At 41.2% G+C, this 12,484-nt stretch overlaps 1 long non-coding RNA gene across 2 annotated transcripts; it reads left to right on the top strand.

The window, feature by feature from the left end:
- The first annotated feature begins 323 nt into the window (after positions 1-323).
- Positions 324-5,762, top strand: LOC306801184. 2 transcript variants are annotated; one of them, XR_013774006.1, is made up of 2 exons: positions 324-687; positions 1,834-5,762. It is a non-coding gene; the product is annotated as an uncharacterized lncRNA (long non-coding RNA). The 2 variants fall into 2 exon arrangements; XR_013774007.1 differs by having other exon boundaries at positions 324-1,305.
- The last annotated feature ends 6,722 nt before the right edge of the window (positions 5,763-12,484 follow it).

Here is a 12,484-nt window from a genome sequence, read left to right as displayed (position 1 = left end):
AAACAGAAACATTAGGTCTGCATTTTATTTTAATTAAAATGAATGCATGCAGGTGGTTGTGCAAGTCAGTACAGGGTTTGTTCAGGCATGGTTTGTGGTTTCCTAGCCCACCTGTTTTGCCTGCAGAGCAGCAAAGAGAGCACGGTTTGTGTTAGCAGTTGTAAATCCTGTTCGTATTTTCTCTCCTGGCAGCCTCCTAGGGACAGGGCTGTAAGGTGAGAGCCGGGCTGGATGCAGCTGTATGGGCAGGGAGGGAATGGCAGAGCTTCCCGTTGCAGAACCGGAGGCTCCTGTAATGCGAAGGGGCACAGAGGGGCCCCCTCGGGTCACACTGCCCCACTCTCTAGGGCAGCCGAATACTACGAGGTGCTGCAAAATGCAGGTCAGGGCGTTGATCCCTGCTGGCTCTGCATCTGGAGAGGCTGCTGGAGCTGCCTTCGCTGCTGGCCCACTGTACGGGTGGTGTCCACCAGCAGAGGGTGGCGCTAAGACCGTTTATCTATTGCTGTAATGTTTAACCACTGCAGCGTGAGTATTGAGCGTGACGGCCTCAGTGCTTCCTTTAGTGCCTAATACTTCATCTTTAGTTAGTAATTACAAGAAAGAAGTATTTAGCCAAGATTTTTGTTTCAGCTTTCCCTCGCTGATTTGTTTTTAGATTTTTCTCCTCTGGCATTATTCTTCCATGTAAAAATAACCAAATATAGTTAAATGTAGGAGGAAAGGCTTGAAATTATATTGGTGTTGATTGGGAACTACTTCTGCCTAGGATCAAGGTATTTGAAATAAATAATTGCATAAGTTGTTAGTGCTCCAGCATTTATTAGGGATTGAAACATAAAGGCACTAGTAGTGAATGGAAGTAATTTCCCTGAGCTTCAGACCTGCCAGATGCCCAGTGCATGCTTGGGCTTTCCTTGCACTCTGTGGAGAGCAGTGCACGCATCCTAAGATTGCTTTCAGCACCTCTTACCCTAATTCAAGATCTCAGTTTAGAGAACACAAGCTAGCAGGAGCCTCAGCCCAAACAGCCCTTGAGCGTGTATAATTATTCTCACGTGGAGTCCCACTGTTTGTGACAGTTAATGACTAGATGGTTAATTACGTGAGTAGTTTTTGTAGGAATGGGCTCAATTCTTGTGTCTGTCTTGCAGGGAGACTAATTTGTCTCGAGATGTTTGTTCCTTTCTTTTAACCACAGAGGAAAAAGAGGCTAGGCTAATTCAAAGTTAAATATCTGACCACCACATCTAGCTGAGATACAGCTGAGCCACTGTGCCTGCAGGCTGCTGCTGATAACATGGGGTAGTACCCTGCTTCTAATCTTTTAAAGTCTGCACACACTTATGGATCTGATTTCACGTCTAAGGGAATAAAGTGTAACAGTTAAAGTAATGTAATTAGTAGACAGTCATTAACTTCAATGGAATCAGTGGAATTCCACATGGGACCATGTGTGCATGAGTAAGTAGTTCAGGATTTTGTTGACTGGAGATTTGTTGAGAAGCTTTACAAAATTAAAGGTAAATGATGATGGAAAATGTTCTATATTCTAATATATAGTGATTTATATTCTGAATTAGATGTGTTCAGAATTTCCCTACATATCTTTAAGTAGTTTTAAAAGGTTTGAAGTAAAATTCAAACATTTCTATTCTTGATTTCTTTTATTTACCACTCAGAAACTATTTTCAAACTGGAATTTCTATCTAAAGCTCTGTAATTAAAATACCTAAACATTTGAGTATCAGCAGTTTTGAACTATTACAGAAGTATAGCACAGATGCAGCCTTAGTATTTACTAGAGTAGGTAAAATTCCTCTCTGTTCGCAGAAATAGAGCAACTTTTCTCCAACTCAAGCAAAAAAATTGAAGAGGCATCTTCACAAAGGCTACAAATAGCAGATGACCTTTGGCTTTCTCTTCTCAAAAGAGAAACTGTTCCAAACATGAATAAGATTCACTTCCTCTTCATCGGCAGGTATCAAGCCTTTTGAACCTGTTTCCAAAATTGTGTCCGTGGTGCAAAAAGTGTGTTTGATGTATGTAAATACATAGACATGCCACAAGAATGATTAAGGGATAGAGGAAAAGGGTCAGGAGAATAACAGAAGATTATTGCAGATGCAAGAGTGTATTTATGACAGCAGCATACACAGCGGTTCTTCTGGAAGTTTCCCATCTACACCAGACTACACAGAGCTTTCTGCAGGATTTAAGGGTGCCCAGCACTTGTGCTCTGCTTGAGGTTAATAAGATGGGAAATCATGTGTATGATTCCTTGCTGTAATGATCTGTTTGTATACAGATGGGCTTTCAAGTCATGGAAATGACCCATGACTTATGAAACAGCCTCTTCCTGTTTGCAATGATGCAGTGAAGTACTGAGTCATCTCTAACCCTTGAGCCTTCCCTGTACAAGCTCTTTGTTGGTTGTGACCTGTCCCCTGGGATTTGAATTGATGATACTGGACGACTGTTTTCACTTCAACTGGTCCCAGTTTTACCAGTTTTGAATGAATTGCTGCTCTTTCCTAGGGAAAAGGTTTGATCCACATCACTGGTTTGAATTATAATTTAATGAAAAATTACCTGTGTATAGTTAGGTCTAAATTAATGAATTCTTGATTTGGGGGATTAATTGCTTGTATTTACTGTAGGTACCTATCCTCCCAGAAAGTAATGAGGGGTTCACAAAGTTCTGGATTCAGATGGAAAGTACATACTGTAGTGCTCCACCAGATTATGTTTCACTGCCTTTTGGAGAGAGGCCCTAGTGCCAGTGAAGTCTCAGCAGTATGACATCTGACCCTTCAAGGGATGAAATAGACTAAGTGCCTGAAAACATAACACAAAATCTTTCACAAGGTATTACATTGGGCATTTTATCCTTTCTCTGAAGAATAAAGCAAAGGCTTAGGTAGAGCTGGTTGGATGGCCCTTACTTGCAGTGGTTTAGTTTAACTTTGACTTAATGTCTTGGCTGAAGAGCTACATTTCTAGTGGCTGTGCAGACTGCTGGGTGTGCTGCCAAATAGCTGGAGATTGCAGAGCAATGTTGTTAATTTGTTTCTGCCAGAGAGACATTCCTGTTCATCTCTGGGACAGCATCATAAGTCACTCATTGGTCCTGCCCATTGCTGGACCCTGTGTGAACTCAAGCATCATGTATATGCTAGTTTACAGCCACTGTGCCTTCCTAGAAGCAGCTCATTTTAGCTGGTATCCTACAAAGAAGGAGGAAAGAAGGTGGAACAAGCCAAATTACATCAGTGGGGTAAAAGAGCCAACAGTTTTCCAGGTCTGAAATGCAATGCCTTTAGATATTGACAGCTGACAGTTGCTTCATCAAGGAACAGAATTTTGGAAAGTCTTTGACAAGTTAAGTACAGATGTAACATGAGGCATTTTCTTGTGGAATGTTTTAATGGCTATTCTTGGTTTTCACAGTGCGATCTTACTTTCCTAGAGCAGAGATTTGTCACCAGTTAATTGATTTGTCTGAACTTTCTGCCAAAATCAACAAGGAAGGCATTGACAGGATGGACTTTAGGAACAGGGCAGTTGTGACATGTTTAAAGAGAACACCTGCTCAGAGGAGGGTCTACTTCTCTTTCAAAAAGCAGTTTCCTATCAGCAAAACAAACTCTACTCTTTCCTGCATGTATCTTGTCTCTCCCTTGCAGCAGAGATGCTTCATCTTGTGAGAAGCCAAGGCAAAGAGATTTACCAAAGAACAACCTTGCACATGCTATTGCAACTCCAGTCATTCTATTGAGTTGAGCTAAGGCAAGCATTAAAACAAGCTGAGACTGTAAGGATTAGAAGTCATCACAGTTATTGCAGGGTCCATTTTTCTACTGATGTGCTGCAGCTTCCATGACAAAGGAAAGAAATACATATTGGTGCAACAGTACAGAAAAATACTACCCTGCTGCCTGATCATGGGTGACGTGGGGCAGATGTGTCAATCTCCTGAACAAAATCAAAACTTGGGTGATTGAAAACTGCCATTTTTTAATACTGAAAGATCAAACTTCAAGCAGCGGAAAATGTGAGGCAGTGCCCAGCGCAGTTCTATCTTTCAGAAATGTAACTAAACACAAGTAGCCAGGAGTTCAAGAACTAACTTAAAACAGAGATGAGAGGTTCTCCATTCTTCTCATCTTTCCCTGAAACACTAGAACCAAAATCAAAATCCTCCCAAGCCTCAGTATTCACTCACACATAAAGAACATGTGAAGCTTTTTAAAATCCCCTTGACAACTGGTACAAGAAAACTGTTCAGCTATGAGTGGAATGTCCTCTTACAAAATGCCAAACAGCCTTGTGTTTTGTAGGCCAAAACCTAACAAGTTGAACTGTGAGCTCTTATTACTTCTTCTGTTCCTCTACAGTAAGAATCTGGAGTGCTTTAAAATGCTGAGAGCATGACAGTGATTGACAAGAAAAGAAGAAATGTAAGGACATACTGTGCTTTTTAAAATTTTAATTATTTTTGTAAAACAAAATTGATAGTGATGAAGGTCCTACATTTGCAGTTTGAGCCAGGAGCCAGGGCTGTTTCCTCAACCATTACCCTTACACACCACCTTGCACCCTTACATAGGAACACCTAATTTGGTAAAATCCCAGAGTAACTTTAAGGAGAGAGATCCTAAGAAATTAAACAGCTGCTTGAACCATTCCTGTTTTTTTCTCAGTGAAAGTGTGTCTTAATTTTAGTGTGTCAGTGCATGTGTGAGGCTCTTTCCATCATTTTTATTACTGGATGTATGCAGTGATGGGTCTCCAAACATATGGGTTTGGTTCCAGTTCGGTGTGGACACGACCACCTTGCCATTGAATTAAGTATGTCTGGTATGGAGTTCATATAAGTTTTTCAACAGTTGGTAGCTAATACCTTATTTGACATGAATTGACAATGGCACAGAGAGAGCAGTAGTTGTAATCATGTTAAGTGTGTCAGCAAGAAATCAGCAGAATTTTAGAGAAATTTTAACCAACAGCATGAGTGAAAGCTGTATCTGCACCTTGGGTAGCAGGTTATGATATATCTAGTCCAATGCCAAGGGCCCTAACATAGCATTTATTGTGTCATCAAGCAATGGCCAGTGAGGAGAAGGGTGAACTGTGTCTCTTACAGTTCAAAAAGGAAAACACTGCCACTGGTACGTTATTCTCAGTGAAAATGCCAGTGCTATGTGAAAACTGCTGTTGGAGATGATTCAACCATCATCTGTCTGCATGTTAAATCTTCAAAATACTCTGTAACTGCATAGAGATAACAAAAACAATGTGAAACTGCTAGCAAGTAAAAGCAGGGAGATTTAAAGATGTGTCACAACCATTTCTATAACTGCAATTGTTGAACTGAGCTTAGGTACAGTTCTTGTCTGCTTGTATCATTTAACTGGCCAAAGACCAAAATATACCCTTAATATTCCACAGACACCTATGACCAGTAATGACAGGGTCCTCCAGTGACATATTAACTGTGATAAAATGTTAGCTAAATAGTAGCTGGGGTTTTCTGGCCAAAATAAAACTAAACCCTTATTATATTCCAATATAAGCTTTAAAAAAATTTACTTCTTTCAATATGTGACCTGGTTATCCACTGTGGTAACTTGGTGACTGGATAATTTTGATCTGCTAATTTATTGACTTAAGTGAAAACACAGCCTAAGTCACCTAAAATATAGATCATTGCTTTGTTTTGATCACATTGTTGAAATTATAAATAAATGATGTAAATGTGCTTTGTGGGATTCATGCATACATGGGAAATGAGATGTGTTCACTTCATTGGCTCCCAAGCTGGGTCACAGTCTGTGAGGGCATACAGCTCTGGGGTGAAATCACCAGCCTCTTGCATCTGTCCCACAGTGACTACCCCCATCCCTTCCATTACACAGGCTCTACATCCTCAGTGAAGTGACCACCAGAAATTGCTATCTTGCAATACTGGCAATGTAGCTGTTTATATAGAGTCTAAACATGCTTGTGCACTCTGGATGCACTAATGTGCCTTCATTTACCCACATATCTCAACACAGGACACAGAACTGCCGAATGTCTGCACCTCTAATGAACCCCGACCTGGCACACAGCTGGTTTGGAGCAGGACCAAGCAGGCAGTTACAGAGCCTCTAAACTGACTGCTGCAGGGCAAGGCAGCCACTGCCTTGAGCTTCCCTCTGCAGCTTGCAGGGGGAGTGCCTGCTCTCTTCTGAGTTCACTATAATGGTCAGTGTCCATTGTGCTCCCTGAAACATGGTGCATAACAAAATGTACAGGCTGTTTTGGCACCAGGGAAGATGCTGCCTCTGTCTTGGATGCTGCAGCTGTGGTTGGAGCCCTGGAAAGGAGACAAGATGCTTTTCTTTGGTGCAGTTAAGCAAGATCGGTTGAGTGAATCACTCTAAGGATAGGATGGACAGAGAGAAGTGTTTGGAAGAAAAAGAACTAAATTAACAAGGAATTAATGTAGAAACTTTCTGTTTCTAACTTGAAGAGTTCTCTCTTGTTGCTGTTGGTTTTTTTAAAAAAATATTCCTTTATGTTTAACAAAATCTGATTTCTGAAGTTAAGAGCTTTGTGTTTTGGGATGTCTGTTTCAAAGGAAAACTGGAGGTAAGTCTGCTGACTCCACCAGAGTGCTAATATAATTATACATGTTCATTACTCCAAAATGAGGAAGTGCCTGCTTTAAGGTGTCTTGCAGGATAATATGTAATGTGAATTCCTTACTTAATTGCCCAGATGTTGTTCCTCTGCCACGTGCTTAGTAGATTTGCATGCTTACATGACAAGAGCAAACTGCTGAACATAAAGATTTGAATGTAAACCCATTACTAAACTTTGGCCTGGAAGCATCAAGTTGTTCTTCCAATCATTTGCAAGTACAGAATGTGAGTACAGAGGTAAAGAGCAATAAGAGCAATAAAAGGGCAAGGCAAAAGAGAGGACTCATAAAGCACCTCAGCAGAGCTACCCTGTTGGCCTGTATCAATGAGTCTGAGTTTTGCCCTTTTAAATGCTTGTGCCTTTGCACACTTTGCACCACAAGGCCCTTTATAACAGATGCAGAGCTTGAACAAGGCATATTTGCAGCTCCTCTACCTATTTATGAGCTGGTTTGTACACTTTGCAGTGCTTCACATAGTGTGAGCGAAACAAATAGGTACCTTTATACTTCCTTATTCCTGATGGAAGCAGCAAGGGGGAAAGGGCAAAAGGAGAAGCCAGAATTTCTGCTTTCAGGAAGAAAATGGAGATAGAGAAAGTCTAAGGAGGTTTTATTTGAGCAACCTACTAATGTGTCTGCTTGCTAATGAGTTCTGCTGGAAATCACCAGCTCATTAGTATGTACATATTCTGCTTATTTCCTGTATTTATTTGGTGACTGGATAATTCTAATCTGCAAATTTATTGACTTAACTGAAATTGCAGCCTAAATAATATAAAATGTGGGGTAAATACATAAATGGATTATTGTGGATTGGTTTTCTTATGGGCCTAGACTGTGTCTCCTTTCACAGCACTGAAGTGGGTAATTAGACACAGAAACACATAACTAATACCTTTGTCTACATATGTTTAAAAATATGCTAAGATACCCAAACATGGTACTGTCACATGTAAACCTATCTCAAAGTAATAACTGGCTGTAGTGAGGCCAGTAACCTGTCCCAATTCTATCTCACTTGGCACGTCTCCAAATGCTGATTCTCATGGTATATCCCAATATACCAGCTGCTCCCAGTACAAAAACAACAGTTTGGCACAGTTCATTATGGATTGTTCATGATTGACAATATTTACTGCATGTACATTTTGAACAAATACAGGGCTATAAATAAATAGGGATATTAGGCAGCAGTATGTTCCTACAGCATGCAAACAATCTGTAGCTGGAGTTCTTTTCCCTGCTAACAACACAGGCAAATCGATTGTGAAGGCAGTTGGGAAGTAGTACATTGTAAGTACTTCTGTATCATCATCATTTCTCTCCTCTCCATGTCCCCACACCAATGTGCTGCCAGTGTACCGAGGTGATTGATGAGCAAGGACTAATCACACCTTTGATGAAAGAAGTGCTGATCCATGTGGGCCTTGTGTGGGACCCCTAAGGCAGGGTCTGCAGGGATGCTGTGACTTTACCCCATCCTACCCACTGCCAGCCCCTTTCCACCTCCTCAAAACCTTTGCAGCACAGCCAAAGGAATTTTCCTTTTTAGTATACTGAAGTGATTACTCTGCTCACTCAGGATGTTTTTTTCCAGGGACTGTGGCTGATGGCATCTGTATGCAACTACAAAGTTCTGGGGATCCTCTCAGATGGATGCAGACAGAGTATTCCACCTTAGGAATCCTCAAGAGCAGCATAAAATGCATATAGTCATTATGTCCTTCTCTTTATTCTGACCCCGTACAAGATGAAGCTATGTGTCATATGCTTAACAGTAAATGGACTGAACAGGTTTCTCTTTAATTCTTTAATCTTCTTACAAGATACAAAATAAGCTTAAGTCAAAAACTGTTCCTTAATGTAAAGGGTTGAGGGGGTGGTCACTTGCTTTGCTGTATTGTGATGATGACAGCTGTCCCCTAGAAGGACTGGGTTTGTTGAGCACTGAGACTACTTTCTTGAGCAGGTTTATGCCTCCTTGCATAAAGGTTTCCATAAAGATTTCTGGGAAACAATTGCACACTAGCAAAGGAAGAGTAAGAATGTAATTAAACCTCCCAGCCCACACACTGTAACAGGAAAATCCTGTTTGAAGAATCAGGGAAGAGCCTTTTCTGTATAACAAGAGATAATGTGCTGATAATTCTGCAGTGCCCCCACCCTCTACATGGTTAATCCTGGTAGCAGAGGCCAGCCCACTGTGGTTTGATGTTTTTCAGGCTCTATGCAGGGTGGGAGAAGAAGAGGTTCTAGAAAGTGTTTCTGCAGTTGAGCTAACAATAATCATATTTTAATGAACACACGAGCTTGGCGGCACGGCAAGAATAATTTGTTTTCTGATCCATGCATGTGTTTTCTTGTCCAGGCTGAAAATTAGAGAAGGAAGAGATGTCTTAGTAGAGAGATGCATAATATTGCAAGCCATCCAGCATGGGAGTGGGAAAAAAGAGGGAGGGTGCCTGTTTTGTCTCCTACTCAAGGTTCCGTGGGTGTTAATGTTGCTGGAACCAGAGCTGTGTTAAGTAAGAGTTAAAGCACCACCCCAAGACCAGATTTGCTCTTCTCAAGAGAAATGCTACAAACCTTCTGCAATACCATACACAGAAAAAGACTTTTTCACCACTATCCAAAGCTATTGTTGGGCTAGTAGAATAAGCTGAATCCAAAAATTGACACCTTCAGATGTTCGAGATTTTTAGCCTCGAATCACAGCAGTTCTTCCCAGGAAAATGCCCCAGGGAGCAGTATAAAATTCAATTAAATTAGAATGTGCTTCCTTCTAATCTAAACGAAGAGCTAAAAAAGAAAGACACCCCCTACCTTATCTATCGATTTTGGGAAAACTACTTTGCACCTCATTGCCAAATAGCATTTTCTGATGCACGGGGTTCTTTTGTTAAAAGAGAAATTTGAGCTTTGGTTTCAATTACAAAGAAACAACCAAACAAAAACCCCACAAATATGCATTTTAAAAAATGTCTTGCAAACCTTTGACAATATTTCAATTTCTTTTTTTTCCCCCCCACAATAGATAACAAAGACATTAGTAATTAGCAACATCGATTTATCTGAAAAAAAATCTTATCAAACCAATAGCAAACCTTGCATGGCTAAGCAGATTCTTAGAGAGGAAAAAAGCATTGGAAATATCACTTGAGCAGGGTTTCTGACTCACATAACAGTCCCATAAGCAAAGCAGCTACAGTTTCTAATGGGGTGCAAAACTGGTTGTGTAACTGTCCTCAGAAAATATTTATCAGTGATTCACTGTCTGAGCAGAGTGATGTGCACCTGCAGGCATCCATCTCAGGTCTGCTTCCATAAAGACATAAGGGAATAGCTCTTCCTCTTCAGAGTCTGATGTTTACACTGTCTTTTTTATTCCCAATTGATTTTCACAGTGTTAATGCAAAGATCAGATGTTCCTCTGTTAGTCAAGTCCTCATTCACTGTGAGCAAGCAGTGGGGCAGGCTGTAAATTCATTATATAAATCAATTCCAGCATTTCTAGTGGATTACTGTAAGGTGTGTACCTTCAATACCATCAATAAGAAGTAGGATCTGATGGCTTTGGTCTTTGGAACTAGCAAATTAAAGATTCAGTTCCTTCAACTCTGAGCAGATAAATAGTTACTTTTAAGCATTTGGAAAATAACAAGGAGAGGAGTAGCAGGTACCATGGATTCATAAGGTACAAATTATATCTAGTAGAAATTGCAATAAAATTTCATTCTATGATAGATTAACAACTAAGCAATAAAATTAACAATAAATAAGCAAAAAGTTGTAGATATCATTAGAGATATGGACTTCAGTGAGATTTTTGTCATCATGCATAAACAAACTGAAACCTGTACAGGCTGGTTTCATACAGTTTCAGCACAGAAAGGTGGCTACAGGGGTCTATCCAAGTTTTTTCAATATTTCACTAACAGTGCAGATGGAATAAAAAATACAATAGCACAAAACTGGGAAGGCCACAGTTAAAATGAAGGATGGGATTCAATTTCAAAACAAACTTGACAACCAGAGTAATGTTTTCAGGACTGCAATTCAGTGGGGACCAGCACATAGTTAGAAACTAAGGCATGAACAATCATACACACATGCTGAGTAGGAGCTGGTGAGCACCTGCTTTTCCCAACAGGATCTGTGAAATAAAAACACCTTCTGCCATACTTTTCACCTATTGTCTCTGGCAAAAATATCAGTTGTATGAATATGACTGGATTAGGTCTTTCCTCTCATGTGGATCTGTGAGCTGTTGCTGGTTGGAGTTGACATCACGACCAGAAGTCTATAGCTTTCCAGTCTCCTTATTCCACAGAGCTGGCAGACTAGGAATATTTCTAGAAAGGGACCCAGGAAAATCAGATGCATTCTCCCATACCAACTTCAAATATTTATGAAGCTGGTGCAATGCACAGAAGCCTCACACCCCCTCCCCATGGCCAGAAACAGCTGTGATAAGAAGAACAGGGGAGGCAGGAGGGGCTATGATTCATGTGGCAGCTCCCAGCACAATGATCTGTCATCTTCAATCTCCAGCAGATGCAGGTGACACTGTAGACAGGTGATGTTGTTGTGGTTTGACCCTAGATGGCAACTAAGCCCTGCCAGCCCCTCACTCACGCTCCTGCCCCAGTGGGATGGGGGAGAGAATCACAAGGGAAAAGTGAGAAATCTTGTGGGTTGGGACACAGTTGAACAAGTGAAGTAAAAGCTGCACACACAAGCAAAGCAAAACTAGGAATTCATTTCCCCACTTCCCACAGGCAGGCAGGGGTTCAGCCATCCCCAGGACAACAGGGCTCCAACACAGTAACAGTGTCTTGGGAAGACAAATGTCTCCAAAAATCCCAACTTCCTTCCTTCTTCTCCCAGCTCCATATGCTGAGGATGACACCTTAGGCCTGGAATATCCCTTGGGTGTACTGGGGTCAGTGTCCCAGCCCCATGCACCCCCAGCCCCTCGCTGGTGGGGTGAGGAGCAGGGCCTTGGCTCTGTGTAAGTGCCACTGAGGGATAAAGAAACCAGCCCTGTGTTATTAGCAGAGCTTCCAGCACAAACCCAAAACACAGCTCCCTACCAGCCACTGTGAGTAAAATCAACTCTACTGCCAAAACCAGCACACACTTAAGTGTTAAAGGACTTTTAATCAGACCACACTTTAACACACACACAAAAAAAAAGATAGTCCATGATTTGAATGGAGGCTGGTCTAGCTACAGCCACATGAAATATACTAAAATAACCCAAATACTGTTTAACTACATGGAATTTCCTCACAAAATTCTTGGGCAAATTCTTCTTCCTAAAGATGGATGAGACTTTGGCTCACCCAAACACTGCTGTAGACTCCGTCCATCCAATATTCATTGACATTTATCTCATACTCCTTGACATCTATCCTGTATTTGTTGACATTCATCTCATATTCATTGAAAATAATTGTAAAAGAGGATGTTGCTGTAGAAGAAGGAAGAGCTGATGAACTCTCAGAACTGAACAGCAGCAGTGTGGTTGAGAAGGGGATAGATTAAATTCTGGGCAGATAGTTTGCATAGATGGAAGAAGTCAGAGTGACAAGGGTTTACAACTTGTACAGAGGGAATCCTCTTGAATTTTCCATGTAGAAGGCAGTATTTCAGTTCTCAGCTTAATGCTGAGTTTTAACGAGCACTTGCAGTGCCCTGTGTACACACAGAGCCCCAGCACTGTGAATCCCTCACTGCCACAGGTACCCAGGGCTATCTGTGCCAACAGCTGTGCTGGCAGATCTGAAACAC

This window comes from Erithacus rubecula (assembly GCF_903797595.1).
Source record: "Erithacus rubecula genome assembly, chromosome: 1".
NCBI lineage: Eukaryota > Metazoa > Chordata > Aves > Passeriformes > Muscicapidae > Erithacus > Erithacus rubecula.
The sequence above is the reverse complement of the archived record's forward strand: the minus strand, read 5'-3'. Positions and strand labels throughout refer to the sequence as shown.